At 51.2% G+C, this 20970-nt stretch overlaps 1 long non-coding RNA gene across 1 annotated transcript; it reads right to left on the bottom strand.

The window, feature by feature from the left end:
- Positions 1-515: 515 nt before the first annotated feature.
- Positions 516-10921, bottom strand: LOC130603599 (uncharacterized). The gene is made up of 3 exons (XR_008973223.1): positions 10800-10921; positions 4984-5086; positions 516-642 (listed from the first exon to the last, which is right to left on the bottom strand). It is a non-coding gene; the product is annotated as an uncharacterized LOC130603599 (long non-coding RNA).
- Positions 10922-20970: the final 10049 nt, after the last annotated feature.

Genomic DNA, 20970 nt, shown 5'->3' with positions numbered 1-20970 from the left:
CTTCTCTGCAACACTTTGGAGAACAAAATGGTCGGGATAATAGAACTAATGAACATCTATGTGCCCCGGGGGGGGGGGGAACTTCCATAAACACGCTCCCCCTGAGAAGCGCCGGCCGTACCTGCACGAAGCCTCCCACTGCAGGCACAGCCACCATGAGGAGGTTAAATGAGTGTCCTTCAGCCATGGCTATTGCTCCATCAGTCTGAGCACGCTGCAGATGGGGCTGCTCCCACCAGCCCACGGGGTTCTCACTGCCTGTGACACACCAAGAGCACCCAGCCTCCTGCAAGAAGGCACCAAGCAGACAATAAACCCTCCCTCTTGCACCTGCAAGCCAAGACATGCATCTTTCACTTCAGTTTAGTCATGTGGGTAACAATACATGCAATTGAAACATCTCTAATTTGTTCCCAATTAGGATTCTGGAAAACTCATCACAGCACCATGGCTCTTTGCCATCTGGGTGTTGTTTGACCTGTTCTGCACCACCTGGGATTTCCCCCTCAGACTCATGCTGGGAGGATGGAAGGCAGTGGCTGCGTTTGCTTTTCAGCATCAATATTGCTTCTTAGCTGAATAACAGCAATTCTTCATCGCAGTGCTTCAAGTTCTGCGGGGAGCAGAAGGCCTGTGAACGCCCTGGATGAGCGGAAAAGCATAAATTACCTCGGAGATAATAAACCCAATGTAAACAGTATTTACAGCTCATTAGAGCGGTGATGCTGTGCACGCAGGGCAACCCGCGCAGCCAGGAGCCGGAAGAGGAAGGCGTTTGCCCGTTCTTCCCTTCCAGCCTGAGAAAGGAGACGGCAGAACGTTGGAAGAGCCCCCAAGCGCTGTCCTACAGGATACTCACACCAGCACAGGGTGTGCTTTTCCTCTCACAGGGCCGAGGAGAAGCGCTGCGTCACGCCGGCAGCCCGAGCACAGGCATGATTTGGGAATTACAGGCGTCGAGCACTCAAAAGCAAGGATCAGAGGAAATATTTCACAACCAACCAACGGGGCTGAAATCTTTCCAACTGAGAACAAATTTGCAAGACTCCAAGCTGGCGTCTGGACTGTTTGTGAGCAGTGAAAGGAACCAAATGCAACAAATGAATTGCTCGCTGCAAAGCGGCTCAAGAAACTACCCAGTAATACCAACCTCCTGCAAATTGCTAGGTAACTACGCTGAGCAGAGCCAAAAATAAGCCCTCCTGTGAGTTGTGCTGACAGTGTTTGGAAGAGTGAAATAACAGCGCTTCAGCATGGCACGGGGCATGGGCTCTGCAGAGCAGCACCAAACAGCTCCATCCATGGCACCAAGGGATGGGTGGGCAATGCACCCATCAGTCTCCAACAGCTCCAGGCTCCTTTGGGTGGGAATGGGGAAGAACGATACATGGACATTTGTGATAATGGAAAAAAAAAGGAGCTCTTGGGGTCCTTCCTAAATCAAGCGATGCTGGAGGGACCCCTGCCCCAACCCGCAGCTTCCAGCCCATGCACCCCCACTGCACTGACTGTGGTGGCAAATCCTTCAGGAACATAGCGTTCACCAGGGATATAAATAATAACACCCAGCCATCTCTCAGGTACTTCTTGAGAAATGTCGTATTGTTGCCATGGAAGTTTAGGAAATATCCTGATTAAATCAAAAAGGCACGATAAATTGCCGAAGTTGGAATTCTCCGGGATGAAAAAAGAAGCAATTTTGTACCCTGTCAGCAGAATGTAAATGAACGGGCTGGATGAATTAGTGCACGATAAACTTTTTAACAGCGAAGTTACAATTTAAAGCAGCAGCAGGAGCTGGGGAATGATTTAAGATTTATCAAAACAAAAAGGTAGCAGCACTCTAACACCATTCAATTATGGCCTGCACCATTATCCATCAGCATCTTCTACCACCTTGTGGGATCAGACATCTTCCTTCCACAGTGCCAAGAGGGTTGTGTTCCCAATGCCTCCTGGCTCGCTGTGCCTGGCATGGGACCGTGACACTGCCCCAGTCCTGCAGCCCCAGTTTGGCTTCTGGCAGAGGTTTTTGCCGAGCTGTGCATTGACCAGGCGTGAGCAAACAGACATTCACATGGGAAAGGCGCTGGGATGGACCTGGGGAAGAGCAGCCACTTCACCGGGCACTACTGCGAGCACAAAGGGGCTCCCTGCAAAGGCAGAGCCAGGAGATGCTCAGCTGGGAACATCCGTCCCACAAGTCCCTGCCTGTCCCCAATTCGGGGCTGAGCCCCCAGCACATCCCTGTGCGCAGCCCAGAGATTCCCTCTAATTGCTTCGCGCAGCTTTATCAGTGCCATGCCATTCCCCCGGTGCCTCCTGCTCCGCATAATGGGATTAGCCACAGCCCCCGACAAGCTCCGAATAACAATGGGCTTGGTTTTGTTTTCGGTAACCACAATGACTCTGCTGATCCGAGCGATTAAGGCTGCTCCGTGGAGAGAAACGGGTTGATGGCTGCATCATCCAGGTCCCTGATCCTTTACTTCTGCTGCAGAGGTGGGAACACCGCGTGCTGCAGGACGGATTCCCACTGCTCCAGCAACGAGGCTCCGCAGGGACTTATCTGGCCTTGCCTCGGATGCTATTCTGGGAAGTTGGCAGAGCACCATCCAGCTCCACTGGTCCTCCCACAGGCCTGGCAGGGTCGGGGCTGCGGATGCTCGGAGGTCCCACATCGCATCCCAGATTAAAAGCACAGCCCATGGCTGAGCTTCTGCATTTCCCGTGGAGAAAGGCACCGTGTCCTCTATGAAGAGCTCGGCAACGCCACCATGGCAGCAGCCAGCAGTGCGGCAGGATGAAGATTAGTCACAGGAAAAGCCCTGCCTCTGATCTGGTGGCTGAGGCACCAGCACCGTGCAGGAGCGTAGCTGGGAGGTTTGTGGATGCCTCTTTGCACCCTTACACAGGCTTGGTCTCCTTGTACTTGGGGATATTTCCAGTCCACCGCACCCCACTGCATGGTGCTATGGGGTGGTTCACTCAGCAGAAGGGATGCAGAGCATCTCCCCCATCACTTGGCATTCCACATGCAGGCGGCACAGCGGGTGGTCTCACTCAGGGCCAGAGGTGATGACAACAGCGCTGAAATACAGCCACAACCATTTGATCATCCCTCTCATCTCTCATCCCCAAGAGCGCTGGATGCTCTAATGAGGCTCCTCCAGGGCAGTTCAAGGCAAACACACCCCCCCACCCTTCCATGAGCCGGCCTCCACACCAACCCAGCCTCCTCTGCAGGGAGCCGGGCACACCGAGGCTTCTCACAGCGGTCACTTGGTGGTAAATGGCCACATGGAGCCAGTTTCACACTTGTCCTGAGGGTCTCATCCTCCACTGCAGCTGCTGCCATCGGTCAGTCGGTATCAGTCAGTCCGGCCATCGCTCCCACAAGCCCCAGCCCTGGGTGCTGGCTTCGTGGGATGCTGGTGGGAAAGCTGCTCCGGCAGCACCACGGAGCACAAGCGATGCCGTGAGTCAGTAATTGCAGAACTCATTTTTAGACAGCGCTGCAAATGTGCCTATTAACATCAGCTCGCATCTCCTCCGAGTGATTTACCTGTTTCATTTTATTCACCGAATTAAACACAAAAATAGCAGGATCAGTGCAGACCACTGCTATCGACCTGCGAGGAGCAAGCACATCCATCACTCCTCCAACCCATCACCCTCCTCGCTGCCCTGCGGCATCAGGAACAGAATGAGGTGCCTGCCCTAGGCAGGTCACTGGCTGTGGATGGGACATTGGGTTCCACGGATGCCTGTCTGCCTCCCAGAGAGCCAGACATCACCGGGAGTGATTATTTGAAGAACAAGGCCCTTTGTTGTCCCATTCGTGACATCTCTCATAGCATGCCTGGGACATTAAAGTTCTTCTAAATCATTGCTGGGTATAATATTTTGCCACTGATACTGCACATAATATTCGTGTTTGATACTTGCCTGTTATCTAATGGTACTCTGTAAAATTACAGTGACACTAATGCTTACCACCCTTATTGAATGGAAAAATCAAATTAAAGATGAAGTATCATCGATTTTGTTACGGGCTCCAAGGTGCCAGGGAGTCAATTGACCTTTCTTGAAAAAACAAGGAAGTAGAGATGTTTCTGTTGCTTTTTATCACCTTCCTCATGCTTATAGTAGCTTCTTTGGGGGGTTATTTCCTGCCTCCCTACGTTACTGTTGGTTTTCTTCTGTAAAGGCACAACACAACCAGAGTGCTACAACCTGGGGGCAAAACAGGACAATTCTCCACAAAAAGATGAGGACAAAGATGGCGAGAACCACTCACAAATGTACAATCTAGGGTGAAAAAACCCAGCAAGCAGCTTGCAGAACCACAGCTCATTCCCCATGCTTTGCACAGGGCTCTGGATCTCAGCCCCAAGGCACCAGGATGAGCACCTACAGCATCCAGTGCATCCCTGGGCCCTGGCTTCATGCTGCGTGGTGTGGAAAGCTAAACCCATGCTAAGGCATCGCTAAGCCCTGGAAGTGGAAGCTGCTGCTACCACTTCCAACCCTCTCACAGAGCCCGAGAACAACCTCCTACATGAGAACACTCTTAGCAAAGTAATGATGCTGGAAATTCATGACAAAACGCAACAAGGAGGGGTAACTTTGTTATCAGGATTTGCACCCCTTGACAGTCAAACTTTCCTCTTATTACAGATGGAAAACTGGTTTTTTCCTCATGAATGGCCTGAGGCTCTACAAATGTGATTAAAGATGGAACAACTGCTGGAGGATTCATGCGTATCGAGAGCAGGTGCAGCATGCCATTGAACTGAGTGCCAGCACCTACCAGCAGGCACAGCCTGTGACTGGGAGCTGTGTGCTGATGCCATGGCATGACTGGAGCTCCAAGGAGGAAAAGCAGCTTCACGCCATGCAACCAGAACCATGCAGCCTCGAGCAAACCACTGAGACAGCCTCCACCTGCATTCCCCATCGCACCGCTCTCCATCCTCCTACCTTTCATCACCCATCCTCGCCTCTTGGGACTGCAGCAGGTCCTGCTTCTTGCTCTCGTCTTGTGGAGCATCTGGAGAGGAGGTGGAGTCCTTGCGGGTGCCTCCTGCAATAAAAGGGTCACCTCTGAATCTGATGATGCCAGTACAAATGTCCCGAGCACCCAACTTTGGCTCCGTGTTGTTTCCTTCTTCAGGCTCCCGTCCCCAGCATGCAGAATTAGACTGCTCCCTCATTAAATGGAGGGCAGCTTTATCACTGCTGATTGCATTAACCTAATAATACCTGCGTCAGGCAATCAGAAAAGAGACTGGAAGGTTTTCTGTTTGTTTGGTTTTTTAAATAAAGGCTGGTCCATGAAGTATTGATTAGATTAGAGGATTAAATTAAGCAGTGACTCAATCAAGTGCAGAGGCTTGCAAGGGAGTCTATATGCAGAACACCAATACAAAGGCCACACAAAGAGAATTCAGAAGGCTTTGGAGCCCAGCAAAGACAAAGCACACACCATGGAGAAGAGCAAGGTGCAACACAGCCAAGAGGTAGAGCATCCTTCATGCCACTACAGCCCATCATATACCCCAACAGAGCTTCCTGCTGTCAGAGGGAATCCAGAGGAAACCCTGCACTTCTGACACAGCCCGTTTTCTCCCTACAGTTAACGCCATACACAGCTTTATCCCATTTACCCCCTGCATTTCCAAGCTCCCTCCCTGTGGATGGGTTTTCTTTGATTTCCCTACTGGGGAGGACCCGGCTGTAGGTTTCCATGGGGCACAGGGAGGCTGCACGTCACGGCTCCGGAACCCTGTGATCCTGGGAATGTGGGAGTCCATGCGCGCCTTCCATGGAGTGTCATTATAAGCTGTTAAAGTGATTTCTCAGTGGTGATGCTGAGAAACTGTTGCTTCTATTTTTCCTCACTCTCCAAGCAAATTCTGATCCCGCACCAGAGATGAAAGCTGCACCATGAGGGGATGCAGGAAGCTGCTTGTTGTGGTTATCAGCTTCTCGTCTCCTCCAGGCTGGGTCAGCTTTACTTGGACTGAAATTGTCACCAGAAGACAAAAAAAGATCATCTTTCAGCTGGTATAAGTTGGCAGATCCCAGCTGAAGTTAATGAACTGATTTTAGCTTACATCACCCAAGTACCTCACTGGAAACTGTCATAGCCAGACTAAGAAATGATCCAGGAACTTTTTCTTCCTGATAAAACCAAGATCAAGGGGCTTTTTTTGAGCTTTATAATGAAATAAATATTGATGCCTCTTTGCTTTACATAAGCCTGGGAAGGATGCACAAGGCAGCAGCCCAAGCTCTCCGGCGCTTCCCACCCTGCCCCAGGCGCAATCCCAGCTCTCCCACAATATCATTCATGGAAGGGCTGGATTTGGACATTCCCTTGGGCTGTCCAGCGGCTGCTCCATTAATCCCACGAGGGACAGTGCAGCACACAGCGGCAGCACTTGAGACTCCCAGGAGCTCCAGATGCCCACCCCAGGACCCCGGCTCAGCGGGTTCCAGGCACCAAACCAAGCGGCAGAGGGGTACCGGCAGCCCGGTGATGCGAAGGAGCTGTCTGCGGCGTGAGGAGGAGCAGGTTAGCTCAGCGCTGGTGCGTTCTCCATGCTGCTGCTGGGGAATAAACGCATCTGACAGGCGGCAGGCGATGCCAGCCAAGTCTCTGGAGCAGCCGGGATTCCCCATCACATAAATGAAGATTAGCAATAGGCCAGAGGCTGACATGCCACTGCCTGGGGCCGGTGCCGCTCTGCAGACCACGAGCAAACCAGAGCTGATGAGCATCACGGTGCTCCTCATCCCGGGTTCCTGCAGTGCCACTGAGAGAAGTGCTCAACAAAGAGCTCGGGGACACGCTGTGCTCCACGGCCATTCCGACTCGGAGGCCCACGTCCGTAATTAGGAAGCTGCTTGCGTTTTCAGTGCAGTAACCCCTAAGTCACCTGGGGCGATGAACCTGCTCCCTGTGTCAGGGAGGGCATGGGGGTGAAATGGGCAGAGGACAAGGAGCCAAGAGCATCCTCCAGAAGCGATTCTCTTGGGCCGCTGGTGACACAAAACCAACCTGGGTCACATCTCTTTCTGTGCCTCATCCAGCCTGGCACAGGTCAGCAGCACCACACTCCCCTTTTAACACAGACACCCGTTTACAGTCTTGATGCCTGGCCTGGAACCACGTTCCTTTTTACCATGACTTGAAAGGAGAATGATGTTTTATACCAACTTCCCATTTTAGTTTCCAGGGTATTAAGAAATGAAACATTAATGGAATGGAAAAAACGAGCGGAGCGTTCAGCTACTATTTACCAAATTGTTCCTGTTCATCTCCAGGAGAGGAGGAAAAAATAGGAGCAAGAATAAATCTGTGCCTAGAAACATACCATTTCTCCAGTGCATGCATGGCTGACAGCCGCTAAGTACGAATGGATAAATATTTTATGTACTTTAATTTCCTCATCTACGAGCTTGATGTTCTGAGCCTCTCTTTGCTTTATTTTGCTACTTCATAAATGTTAAAAGCGTTTATCCTCTTATTCTTTCCAACACAAGGAAGACTTTTGCCAGTCTCTGCTCCTGTTCCATTTGCTTTCATCTCTCTATTAGCATAGCAGAATAGCACATCACCTGCAGGTTTCTCCCTTCAGTAATTCCTCCTTTCTGTTGTTTTCCTCCTTCCTTTGGTTGCATCCTTATCGCCTGCACTCCCATCTCTGGATTATTCAGGAGCCACAGTGTTTGCATGTGTTTTGTCCCAGCTGCTCATTGAACCCTACAGCCTATTGAGAGCCAGCTTGGCTTTTTCCTGTGGTTATTTCACTTCCCCTTTTATGATTGTCTCCTTTCCCTTGCTATGCCATCCCATTTTTCCCCCCTCTCTGTTCCCCAGCTCCCACAACTCCTGCATGCCGTGGCCATGGTGCTGGGCATTTTATCCATCTTGTATTGGTCCTTCTTTCAAGGAAAAGATAGCTTCTGGAACATTCCCACTTCCGTATTCCTTCAGGAAGAGATAGCAGCATTCACATCAGCTCCCATGGCCAAGAGCTGCTGCCCTCACCAGTGTCCAGTCAGAACTGACACCAGGCTCAGTTCTCCTGGGAGGGAGCTGCTGTTGGGAGCATCCCACCAGTTGGGAATGCTGGGACATCACTGGGCTGCAGCTTTCCTTTGAGCTGCCCCAGAGCCTCAAAGAGCTTCTGGCAGCTCTGCAATGCCACAGCAACACCAAGGCAAAAAACCTCCCTGCAACTAAAAGGTTTAATCCTTCCTAAATGGGGCAGTAGCAGGAAAAGAGGGCCGATGGGTGAGGACTGATGTCACCACGCTGAGCGACAGGGGAAAGCAGTAACAGAGAACAGAGAAAGGGGAGCATGAACACGGATTAATCACAGGCAGAGCTCAATAGGAAGGTCTCAAGGTGGGGTAAGATAAGCGGAAATACCTCCCAAAGTGGATAACTGTCAGGAATTTGGGGCGTTACCGGCACCGCCTGCGTGCCGGAGCTCCGGTGCTGCCTTAGCCTTTCCTGGCGATTTGCTAAATTTATTCTTCTGCAGTTCCTAACGAAATTCAAAGCTCATCATCACCCAGTGGGTTATTTCCATTTGTCTGCTTTAGAAGTGGTTTTAGAAAGCCTCAGATACTTTTAATTAGCTTTAAATTTCTCAGCTCCTTCCCTCAACCTGTGACTACTGTTTAGCAGAACCGGGTCTGCTGCCTTCCCTCCCTCCTCAGGGCTAAAAAATTCCAGTTTTCTCCACACCAGCCGTTGCTTCTGAGAAATTTGCAGTTGTGAGTCTGGTTCTTGAGGTGCCTTTTCTTTGCCCATCACAACCTAATGGTACTGGAGCTCAGGATGCAGGGAATGCTCTGCTCTTCCACAAAACCCCTCCTCACAGGCAGCTGGGGGGGGGGGGGGGGGGGGTGTATTTCAGGAGACTCTTCCCCACTTCCCAGGTAGCTAAAGCAGAATGCCAGCAGCACTCAGTTAACCTGTTCACCAGCAACCGGCACATCAGAGCCTGGACCACTCCTACAGCCAGGGCCATGCTCTGTGCTGTCCCTGCCCTCACCCAACCCAGCCAAGAGCCCATCGCATCCCACTCCCACCTGCTGGTCGCCAGGGATTCAGAGGCTCATCTGAAGCAAGCCCATTCATTTTAATGGAATCATAGAATCCCAGGGATGGGGCAGCCACAGCTTCTCTGGGCACCCTGTGCCAGCGCCTCAGCACCCTCACAGGGAAGAGCTTCTGCCTAAGAGCTCATCTCAGTCTCCCCTCTGGCAGGTTAAAGCCATTCCCCTTGGCCTGTCCCAAGCCCCTCTCCAGGTTTCCTGCAGCCCCTTCAGGCACTGGAGCTGCTCTCAGGTCTCCCCTTCAGGAGCCTTCTCTTCTCCAGGCTGCCCCAGCCCAGCTCTCTCAGCCTTGATCTCCAGCCCCCAGTCAACAGGAGCTTTGGGCATATCAGAGGCACAAGGACTCACAGAGCATCCCTGGAGCAGGTTGAGCAGCACCCACCTCCATTCACACATGTACCAACCCCTGTGTGTGCCCAGCACGTGTCCATTCAGCACCATCACGGTCTGCATGGGATTAAGCTCAGAGATGCCTGGCAGTGCTCATCACCGAGACAAGCCCTGCCACTGAGAACTGGCTTGGATTCCAGGAGCTGTGCGTGCCTTTGTGCCAACTGCGAGCGCTGTCAATGTGCAGGAATAGTCAAATCCGATTACTATGGAAAATATGCAGGGAGGGGAGCATGGTGTGAGCTGACACAATGTGTTAAGGTGCTACCCTGGGCTTGACTGCTTTCTGACTGTTATAAATCCCACAGCAGTAAAGAAAGAGATACATATCCAAGGGTTATTATTGCCATAAGCCCTTCCGCTTGAAATAGATTTGTCACAAGAGCTCTAGATATGAAGTTTCCCTGCAAATGAATAGGCCCTTTCACAAGGGGGGGTTGCATCCTGTCTGTCCTGTGGGAAAAGGTAAAACCATTCCAGCTTTATTCAGACCAAGCCCTCCTGCACACAGACATTGGTATCACTGGTACTCGCACCCAAAGCGATAGCCAGGGAGCTGAGCACAGCCATGCAGGCTCTGGGACAAACACTGGTGAGGAGGAGGCTCCCCTTGCATTTATCAGCAGTGGAAGGGGGACAGAGAAAAGGACAAGAAGCAGCACCAGCATCTTCCAGGGGACCCATAAAGAAGCAGAACTAAAGCCATGGCAGGCTGCTGAGGTGTGCACTAAGCCCCATGTCCCCGCCCCTCCTAAAGCCAGGCCAATTAATGATCCATATTAATAATCCTGACCCAGAAAACCCAGACAGGAGCTGCAATCAGAGCAAGATCTCCACAGGAGCAGCCCTGCAAGCTTGATTTCATGGCATGCAAGGGGCAAGACTCACTGCCAGTCAGTTTGCACAGTCCTTTCCTCAACTATGGGCTGCAGGATGAGGCACGGTAGCTTAAAGAGCACTCCCAAATCCTCTGAGGCAAGTCACATCACTGACATGTTTGATAATAACAGTTAATTACCCCTTTATTGCACTGAGCCACCACAAACGGGAGAGTGCACCCAGTTCTCCATGATACACTTACAGATAGTGATGGTAAGTAGAGGAGACAAGAGGCACCACGCTCGTCAAGGCAGGGAGCAGCACATCCCTCCTCAGAAGGGCCCTGGGCACTGCTGTCAAAGCAATAATAGCAACCACAGAGCAATTTGCTACCCTAGAACAAATGATACCTGCTAATGTAAAGGCATTTCACTTCCCCTCCGAGTAATTACCTTTCTGAGTCTTGTAAAAGGGCTGTTGAAGACTTGTTTATCCAAGCAATAAGCAGTGCATCTTCTCTTCCGCTCCCCGAGCACGGTGACAGAGCATAACCAGCCCCTTACCTCAGACAAAATGCTGCCGAGCTGCCCAAAGGGGGGTTTTAAAGCCTGAGGCCTGATTACCAAAGTGGAAAAACCTGTTTATAGCTCAAAAAAGACATGGAGAAATCACTGCAGATCAGCCCCAATGGGCCCAGGCTGGCAGAGCTGGGGGTAGATTCAAGTTTGTGTTAAGTAGACGCATCCTGTATCTGCTTCTAGTGTTTCTGGATGCTGCATGACTGCAGGATCTCCCTTTGGGAGATGAGGAGGAACCCTAAAACCCACCCAGATGCTAACATGAATGCAGGTGGAGTTACTAAACCTGTGAACAGCCACGTGGGTGTGAGAGACACGATGGGGAAGGACAGATGCACCTCCTTTGGTTTGGGAGGGCTCATTTAAGGGCAAACAGACTAAAATCTATCTCTCACTGGGGGAAAAGTATTGATAAAAGGTAAAAAATAGAGCTCTGTAAAAAGAGAGCAGCCAGAGGAGCTGCTGTATGGAAAAGGGATGGAAAAACCAGGCGGGGTGCTGTGGTCATGACAGGGACGGGCAGCGCACGAGGGCGGTTTTGTCCACGGAATCCGTGCTCTGCTTTGAGGCTTTAAAAGCTCTTTAACACGAGAGGAGCTTTGACGGACCCAGCATTTCCAAAGAGGAACGTGGTGTAAGGCCAGAAACAGTTTCCTCTACACGGTCAGCTCCTTGGCAGAGCCGTGTCTTGTGTTTGTGCACCCAAAGGTGCTCTTAACCCCAGAGGAGGAGGGGAAGTGGGGCTGATGCAGGGTGAGCACCCAGCAAAGGGCAGCTGGGAGCAGTGGATTTAAGTGTTTTCCTCCCTAGTGAGGAGGAATTTGTTCCTCCGGAAAGGCTAAGGACAAGGAGGGAGAGCTTCAAAGTTCCTCCCGAAGCCACCGAAGCAGAATTTTAATGGGGAAGCAAACAAAAATATGAAAGTGAATAGAACAAACAGGGATAAATAATTCATGAGCATGAAAGTGAAGAAAGGGAAGTTAACCGAAACAAAGGGAACCACGCGTTTCCCACAGCTGAGGTAGCTTGATCAAAGCTCTTGCGAAACTAAAGCCGAAGGCTGAGCACCCTGCTGGGGGGATGAACACCGCGGCTTTGATAGCGCCCTGCGGGTGGCCACGGGTGCGCATTGGGTGCTCCCCGGCCCGTGGGTAGCCTGGGCTTGGGGTGCTCCCTCCCTTGTGCATCATCCGGGATGCACCTCGGGTCTGGGGAATGCAGTGGGAAGCCGGTCAGGTGTACGGTACCCATGGAGAGCCGCTGTTTCACTGACACCTTCTTTGATACCTCCCACAATAAACTTGATTGTTGTCAGAATCAAAAGGACGACTACCCCCTGCATCCCAAAGGGATGCTGCTGTCCAGTGATGCTAACAGCCTCCGGGCTCGGCCCTGCTGGGTGGTTTTGGGAGGCTGCTCCCTCCACCAACGGAGAAATATTGCAGCACTAAACTCAATGTTCAGGTTTCCACTGCCCCCGGGGTGCTGCACAGCAGCATCTCACTTACAGCAACTCCCTTTTATGTGTTACCTCCCTACCTCTGCTGCCTTGGAGATAAATCCTCAGGAAAACCTTGTGCCACGCTCCAGGATCCAGCAATGGCACTCGGGGCTGGTGTGACCAGTGGCCAGAAGCACCTTCACCCCTCAACCGGGTGCCCCTCGCTGCCCTCCCGGTGAGCGAGTCACCCCAATGAATCACTGCTCCCTGCCACTTGCCTTCCAATCTCCCTCTGTTGGGTAAATGAAAGACAAACTCCGCTGGGCCCAGGCAAACGGCTTCTCCTTAAATATTTTAGAGCCATTAACCTCTGGCTGCGCTCGGTGCCATCCAGCAGGTAATTGAAATGGCTCTGCCTAAGCAGAATTTTTGTGAGATCAATTATTTACTTCCAGCAGAAGGGTCTGGCTTCAGGCTTATTTATGATGCAGCTGTTGCTACCACCAGCTTCCTCAGCCGTGTTTATTCCAAAGCAGATAAAAGCTGGCTGATTGGAGATAAAGTTCTTGATTTTTCCAAAGTGCCGGATTGATCTTGTTGGCCACACTTGGAAATTGGGAGGCAATGGTTTCATTACGCTGTTGTCTTCCCTCTGTTGCTGTTCTGCAAATAAGCTACGCACGGCGAGCCGCCTAAAACTGGGGAAAGGAGCCGGTACGGAGATGGGAAAACCCGCTTTGCCAAGCAGAGCCCGAACCAGCCACAGCCACAGGATCCCCATCCTAGAGCTGCTCCCCTTTGGGGAGCATGGGAAGCGCCTGTGTCTGCCTCAGAAGGAGCAGGGAAGTTAAACCAGATCTTTCTTTTCATTAAGAATACAATTACTAAGGAAAGGCTAAAGGAAAAGGGGGGAAATGCATCAATAAGAGGAGACAATGTGGGACTCAATGAGCCTGGCTTGCCCACAGCAGCTGGCACAGGAGGGCACAAGTGCTGCTGCCCTCAGTGAGTTCACCGTGCTGCAAACCAGCTGTATTTGACCATATAAGTGGTCTTATTCAAAGCAGAGAATTAAGGTAATAACAGTTCTCCAGGAAGGAAAAGAGTTCAATTTCAAAGCCAAATTAAACAAAGCTTCCAATTAGAGCAGATGACGTTCCCAGTGAGCCGAGCGGCCTCTTCTCCTGCTCGGGCTGAGCTTCGTTTTCCCAGTCGGCTCTACTTTGTCACTGCGGTTGCTCCAAGGTGGCCATTCCTCAGCAATTGGCAGATATTGACCCAGGATGCGGGATCAGGATTGGCTTTTTCTCTCTGACACCAAAGGCTCTGATCACTCACACACGGCCGGCACAGCCCCATCCCCATGGAACAGCCCGATCCCTGCAGCACAGCCCAGGCAGCTCCTCGCACATTGCAGTGCTCTGGTTTGCTCATGGTGCTGTTCAGCCGCATCCCTGCCTGAGCATCTCCATGGCATCTCCCTGCCTGTACCCCATCGCTCTGCATGCACAAAGGCCAGATCTGCATTATTAAAGGAGACCCGAATGGGTTATTGGGTAGGTGTAGATGAAAATATTGATTTTGTGCTTGCAGGAAATAGCTCAATTAAGAAGATCTAATGGAAACGTGACCCTTTATCCCCGCTTTATCTTATATATCAGGAGCTAATATTCAACTCTTCCAATGGAGGAGAAAATCTGATCATTTTTCTTCTTATTTCCCCTCTTGCTGCGTGCTGCAAGACAGACTTGCTGAGCATGAAGAAATTCACCTCAAGCACACCTGACCTCCTGACTGATATATTGCTGCGAAGTGCAGGCAGGGAGAAAGTGGGGTGGGAAAAAGCAGATCCACTACAGCAAGGAAGCTCTGGTGCTGGTTCCTCCTTCTCTGCCTTCAGTCTCCTGCACACTGCCATTGCTCCCCTTAAACAAGGCAAAGCGAGGCACGCCGGTGTAAGTGGAGAGTTATCACCTCGCCTGCTGATCCCTGACTAGTTTGCTCATTGATTTCTCTCCAGACTACACGACAGAGATGCCACTTCCCAGTAAAGGAGGACTCTCCCGAGAGCCGATCCGTCCTCCTGACGTGACATGAATAGAGGTTCCAATAATGGGCAGTGTCGGGGGGAAACTGTCACCGGAGCAAGGGAGAGAAGACAGGATGATGGCTTTAATACGGATCTTTAAGGAACTCCGCTCACTGGGAATAACGTGGAGCTGACAGCCAGCATGAACTGCCCAGCCTGCGTGCAGAGGCGCCTCATCCCAAAGCACTGCGTGTTGCAGGGCTCCTGCTCATCAATCCCAAATCCTTCTGTATTAAACCAGCTCTGGAAGGGCTGTTGCGGAGTCAGCTGGCTCGAGGCTTTCTGCCTGCCAGCATTTTCGGGGGGAGCAGGGACACTGACACCTCCAGGGAATGGTTTTGGGGCTGCTTGTGCTGCTTTGGAAGAGATCAGAGAGAAAGATGCAAAAAGGGGTGGGCAGGTGGGGGGGGTGAGGGTGGCTACTTTCCCTTCCCAGCCCTGAAATTAGGAGAAGGGCACCAGGTGCTGGAAAAGGGTTTTAGCATAGAATATCAGAGACGTTTGGGTTGAAGGGACCTTAAAGCTCCTCCAGCTCCAACCTGTGCCACGGGCAGGGACCCCTTCCACTGGAGCAGCTTGCTCCAAGCCCCTGTGTCCAACCTGGCCTTGAGCACTGCCAGGGATGGGGCAGCCACAGCTTCCTCGGGCAGCCTGTCCAGGCTCTGCCTGTGTTCTCATATGGATAATGCAATTCCTGGTCCCATTTGTGCATGCAGGAGAGCCTGCCCTGTCCTTCAGACAGCATTGTGCCGTGCATTATTCCCAGCTGGATCAGGGGCCAGGAGGGCTCCAGCTCCTGTTCTTAGCAGCACTGAGAAGCCCGAGGTGCTTCAGCTGTGCAGGGCCCGTCCCTTCAGGGGTTATTATGTCAGAGGACTTCACTCATCAAAATCCCTGCTCTGGCAACTCATCCGGGATGGAATCCTCCGGCTCCGCACAGGTAACTTGCATCATATCCCAGTGGCACAGTCACGGCTGGGAGCTGGGGAATGCCGGCGGCCGCCGCTACCTGGGATGCAGGTGCCATCCTCAGAATCAGCTGGTTTAATTTCTCCTCATTTGACAGAGCAAATCCATGCTGGGAGCTTCACATCTTCAGCAGAGACAAGCAGAGGTTTGTAGCTCCAACTGCAGTGCACGTTCTGGCCTCGGCTCCATCCCGTTCCGCTCCGTTCCCAGGGGCATCTCCGGGATGCAGGAGCCAGGACCCTTGCCAGGAGGATGGCCCCGGTGTGTGTGTGTGGCATTGCTCTCTCCTGGGAGGCAACACAACTCCGTGCAGCAGCTCTCTGCGAGCAATGACAAGTCCCCATCTGATCAGACCCCGCGGTTGGCGCAGCGGCCACTGGAAGGGCTGACAGCCACCTCCGTGGAGCAGCATTAATGTGCATCCCAGCAGGAGCAGGACCCGAGTGGCCTTGGCTTCTTGTGCAGCTTTGGACACGGTATGGATGCTTTGCTCATGCTGCCACTTATGCTGTGGTTGCACACAAGGTGCACGCTGCGGTTGCATGCTGCAGCCACTAACCCAACCCCATCCTTGTCTTAAGGATGTCTCCCTCGCATGGCTTCTCCGCTGATAAAGGTGATTTGCAATTAGTTCAGTAGCAGGTTATCTCCTCTCTGCACAAAGCGGGCTTTGCACAGGACTTCTGAAATAAATACTGGAGAGAATAACCAGGAGCTGATATAATAGAGCCATCTCCTCCATATTTCACCTCTTCTACTGCAGGAGAAGGGTATAAAATACGTTTATAGTCCCACTTAGAGCCATCCCTTGGAGTGGTTCCTTTGGGCACATTACACTGATGATCAGTGAGGATAAATCATACTTCCCCCCCGCCCCAATCAATAAAGCCCTGCGCTGTCTTGGGATGCTTAAAGCACAAACAGGGTCTGGAGCGCAGCTTAAATCCAATCTGGATCTGGCAGCAGGGAAAGCTGAAGCGATGTGAGCTGTATTGGTTCCCAGGCTTTGCCCTGGAAACACTGGAAACATCTAAAAGACAAATGTGTGTGTGGAGGAGATTTGGAAAGGGTAGACCTGAAGGCAATAAATATGCCTCATAAAAAAGGTTAAACGTGTTACTTGCATCTGTGGGTAGCAAACCAGGTTAGAGCCCGGCATGGAGGGATGACTGGCAGAGCAGAGCATGGCTGGAATATGGAAATTCCTGCTAAAAGATGATGATGGATAGCCCTGAAAGCAAAATGGAAGAAATCACTGAACTCCAGAGCCGCTTCCCAATGTCCTTAGCAGCAGTTTAGCTCCAGGCGTGATAGTTCTGAAGATGCAGCCAGGGCTGCTCATCGCTGGTGGTGTGGGGTGGCGGCAGCCACCTGCTTGGGAGGCTGAGGTGAGGTGTGAAGGGATGAGATGAGATGCCCCCCACATGCTGGAGCAGGGGCAGGTACAAACCCCTTGGCCCTGTTTGACACCCCGTGGGTGAAGGTGTTAACTCGCTGTTGAAGTGCTGGCAGCGTGTTGCCATCCATCAAAAGTCACTGCCTCGCAATTAAGCCATCTCGATGTGCCAAGGTCTCTCCTGTGCTCCATCATCCTCGCCTTCTCCAAAATGCTAATGGCATTAACGTATTTATCATTAACAAATCTATTCCGTTTGAGAACTGGATGAAACTGCTGAGTCGTAACACCTCATTTATAATGTTTGAGCCCGAGGATGCTCTCAGGTTATAAATGCGCAGCTCAGATCCAGGGGTGAATGGCACATGGCTCTTTGGGAAGCTCACAGGGATGGTTACAAGGGGGTCGGGGAGCTCAGGAAAAGGGGGAAGAGTGGCTGGCAAAGCCTCGTGCTTCAGGAGGGAATCAAGCTGTGCTGGATTAGTGACACGCTGGGGCTTAATCAGGAGGCAGGTAGGAGGATGAACAGCTTCCCATGGATGTGCCTGATGTACCACTGCCGTGGTGCAAGAAGTCTGAAGTCCAGGGTCTGCAGAGCAGCAGAGGCCTTTCCCAGAGCCTGAAGGCATTCACAGCACCAAGATGCTCCTGGGATCACTGGGATGAGCAGACACGGCCGCAGGGATGGGGCTGGTTTCAGCATCCAAGCTCCTGTGAGAAGCTTCCCTCCTCGCAGCGGGATGCAGCCGGGGCACGGGGCTGTGAAGGGGTTACAGCAGGCTGGCAGGACTATCATCATGGTTATTATTGTGCAGAAATATTAAGACAATGAGGAATAAACTGCATCTATTTATAGCAATTCTAGGGAGATCTCGCTCGAGCCATAAACCCACTTAATTGCAAATCTGCACAGATGTTTCCTTTGAATCTGAAAAGTGATTAATAAATAAATTAGAGTAATGCTTGTTTTGGCTGAAATATAATAATAAATAATGTCTATAGCACTTAGTTACCAAAACATCCTCAGCACTATGTGACAAATCAGACACATGCTAAATGACTAAAACATATGAGACGGATACAATGAACACCAGGCTCAAGCCATAAATAAACTCAACAGCAAAGCACCACAGTGGAGGTGCAATGAAGCCCTGTGCCCAGTTCAGGTCTGGCACTGGTGGTACTGGTCCATTGGGTCCCATGGCATGGCCAATCTCCCTCTCCATACCTCAAGCCAATGTATTCGTTGTGTTCTGTGTTGACTTAATTCATGCATAATTCAAACTATACATATATAATTCCAGGGTAAACACAGATATAACTTTGCTGTTGACTATTCCTGGACCCAGCTACTGTACAAATATACCTTGGAATTTAACGGTGCCATAAGGGTGGGACCATCAGAAATTCCTGGTGCAGGGCTTTTGCAAAGTTCCTGGTGAATCCGTTTGGGTTTCCACTGAAACAGGAGCTTTTGCTTTAATTTATATTGTAATGAAAGCTTGTAACTGTGCTGTATCATAAACACAAACAGAGCAATCTTATCAAAATTTCATCTTTATCTATTTTGGGGAGAAATAGCCCTGTCTGCCTAATTGAAGCATCTGTCATTCTGACATTAAATAGTGCAGCCATGGCTCTTTTATTATATTTCCTTGCATTTCTCATACACTGTTAAATTGAAATAACACTGTTGGCTAGGAGATAAAGGGAGATAATAGGTACTTTATAATGAGCAGAAAGGAGGATTCATCTTCACTCAGAGCTGAGAATTGCTTTATCTTTGTTTTGGTGTTGTGATTTTGTTACCCTAAAGGGGGGATTCTGCTGCTCAGCTTTCCCAGCCCTCCAAGAGCATCTATCTGTACACGAAGAGGCGCGAGTGCCAAGCAGCTGCTCATCAGCATCTGAGGCGGCGAGGTTCCTAATGTGCTGCTCCTTGTTTCGGCAAGCTGGGGTTTAAAAGCAGGATTAAAGCATGAAATTCATTTTAGCTGGTGCCACTCATGGCGAGAAGGAGCCGGGGCTCATCAGTTCAGCCTCAGCGCTGCATGGAATGAATAAGAAGAAGTGGATATGAAGGGGTTTGGGACCCAGGAGAGTCCCTCTCTGGCTGCCAGGGTCATGTACAGTTTGGGTTGGAAGGGACCTCAAAGAGCATCTGGTTGCAATCCCCACAGCATGCTGCCTGCTCTGCGCTCTGGACCAACACTTGTCACCTCTCAGCAGCAGGATGTGGCTGTTTGGGACTGCCCAAAAGAGGAGGATGCTCATTCCCCAGCAATGCCTTTGCTGCGATGCGACTGAGCCACGTGAAATTGAACCATGCAGTGATTTCCCCATGGGGATTCCTGTAATTAAATTCCATGCAAAATGAAGCAATTACCAAAACACAGGCACCATGTGGCTGTGATAACATCAGCATCGGAGGCTCCCCAGGTAGCTGGTGGGAGCTGTAGGATGCTCCCCTCAGACCATGCCCCAAGATATGGGTGTCCTGGTCCAGTCAGGTTTGCTTTGTGTGGGCTCCCCAACCCTCTGCCATGCTTCCCAGGCTTCCTGCTAGATCCCTGTGCCTCCAGCTGCTGGATCCCCATGGCACAGGATGGGCTCTGCCACTGCACAAAGGGGAAGGAAACGATGCTCAGGGAGGTGAAGGAAGAGCCGGAGCTTGGAGCTAAACCACAAGGCGCCTAATTGAGATTTCCCTGAAACCTACTGGAAATAATTAAAATTGACTTCTAATACTTTACAAACTAATTAAGAGTATCGGACTGGATAACTACAGTGAAGAATAAGTGGCATTTAATTGGGATAAACTGAATCGTAATTGGAAATCAGCACAGCCCAGAACAGTATCCAGTGTGCCAGGGGAGGCTATGGGCTGGTCCTGTAGCATCCACACAGGAGGGCGAGTGATCCCTGGCCAGGGCTGCTGGAGGTGCTGGGAATGCTGCAGTTATCCAGGCACCGAAGATGCTGAACCCCTCTGGAAGTGGCCACCCACCAAACTCCACCACTGGAGCCGGATCTGCTTTATCAGCCCCAGCTCCTGCCTGCTGGGTTATTTATCTAAGCTTTAATAACAGCACCCTTCCCTTTCCATCCTCAAACCACTCCGGTGCTGCCTCGCCTGCTTCTCATTCTCCTCAATGAGATAGGAACAAATTAACTGGATACGGGAGCTGCCGGGCCTTTGTTCTCCCTCATCTGCTCCACTCATTACTTTGAGGAGCCCTATTTTCCTTTTCTTTACTGCTTTCTTTTCCCGAACAATGGGCTCTGAATGTATTCAAGCAATTCTTTTATCATTCACTTCTGCAGCGCTTTACGCTCTCCACCTGAGCAGTTGGCATTGCTGCTGATGAAAACTTTCTTGCTGACTGCTGGAATCTGAAGTTTATTCTTGCAGGGACTGATTAGCTCCACAATCTCTGGTTTCATTCCCCCCACCTTTCAGATTTAACAGCTACCACTGATAAACAGCACCCACCCCTCCTGTTCCCTTGTCTCCTGCACCCTCTGTGAACCCACGAGTCCGGATGGGAAAGGACGTGAAGAAAAAGACGTTAACCATGAGCGATGGTGGGCACTGCCCCCCTGTTTGTGGCTCTGGATCAGTGGTGACACCGCCAGGCTGCGACCAGGCGAGCGGCCTCTCGGGAGCCCAAAGGAAATAGTTTAGCATCAATTTGTAGCTCTTGCTCTGCATTATTCAGTGAAGTGGTTTGGGACCGGTCTTGAGTCATGGGAGTTTTTAAATCACTCCTGCACTGGAAGAAGGAAAAGGAATGCATTTTTCTTGCAGTTACAGAAACACCCCCCTCAGCTGTGCAGGCATCAAATCCTGGTCTATTGGGTTGCTCTGGATCCTGTAAGGAGCCCTCAGCAAAGCTTTTCAATGCATTTAGGGAGATTGAGCAAGGATGGAACAAGGAGAAACTAATCTGCACCGGGGAACCTTCCTGCCTTACACAGCCTGGCCAGCTTTGACACAGCAAAGACATGAGTCCTGCGTGAGCTTCTCTTTTCTGCGCTTCTTTGGCCAAGTGGTGTCTTCCCAGCACCTGCAGCATCGCCGCTGTCCCAGGCTCCTCACCGGCTCCTGCATGTGGAGGGTTTGGTTTCCCAAAGATCTCCAGGTATTTCC

The sequence above is a fragment of the Pezoporus wallicus genome, unplaced genomic scaffold (assembly GCF_028554395.1).
Source record: "Pezoporus wallicus isolate ANWC-B61680 ecotype Strahan unplaced genomic scaffold, APGP_CSIRO_Pwel_v1 contig_13766, whole genome shotgun sequence".
Classification (NCBI taxonomy): domain Eukaryota; kingdom Metazoa; phylum Chordata; class Aves; order Psittaciformes; family Psittacidae; genus Pezoporus; species Pezoporus wallicus.
Note: the sequence above shows the minus strand (reverse complement) of the source record. Positions and strands in the feature narration are given on the sequence as shown.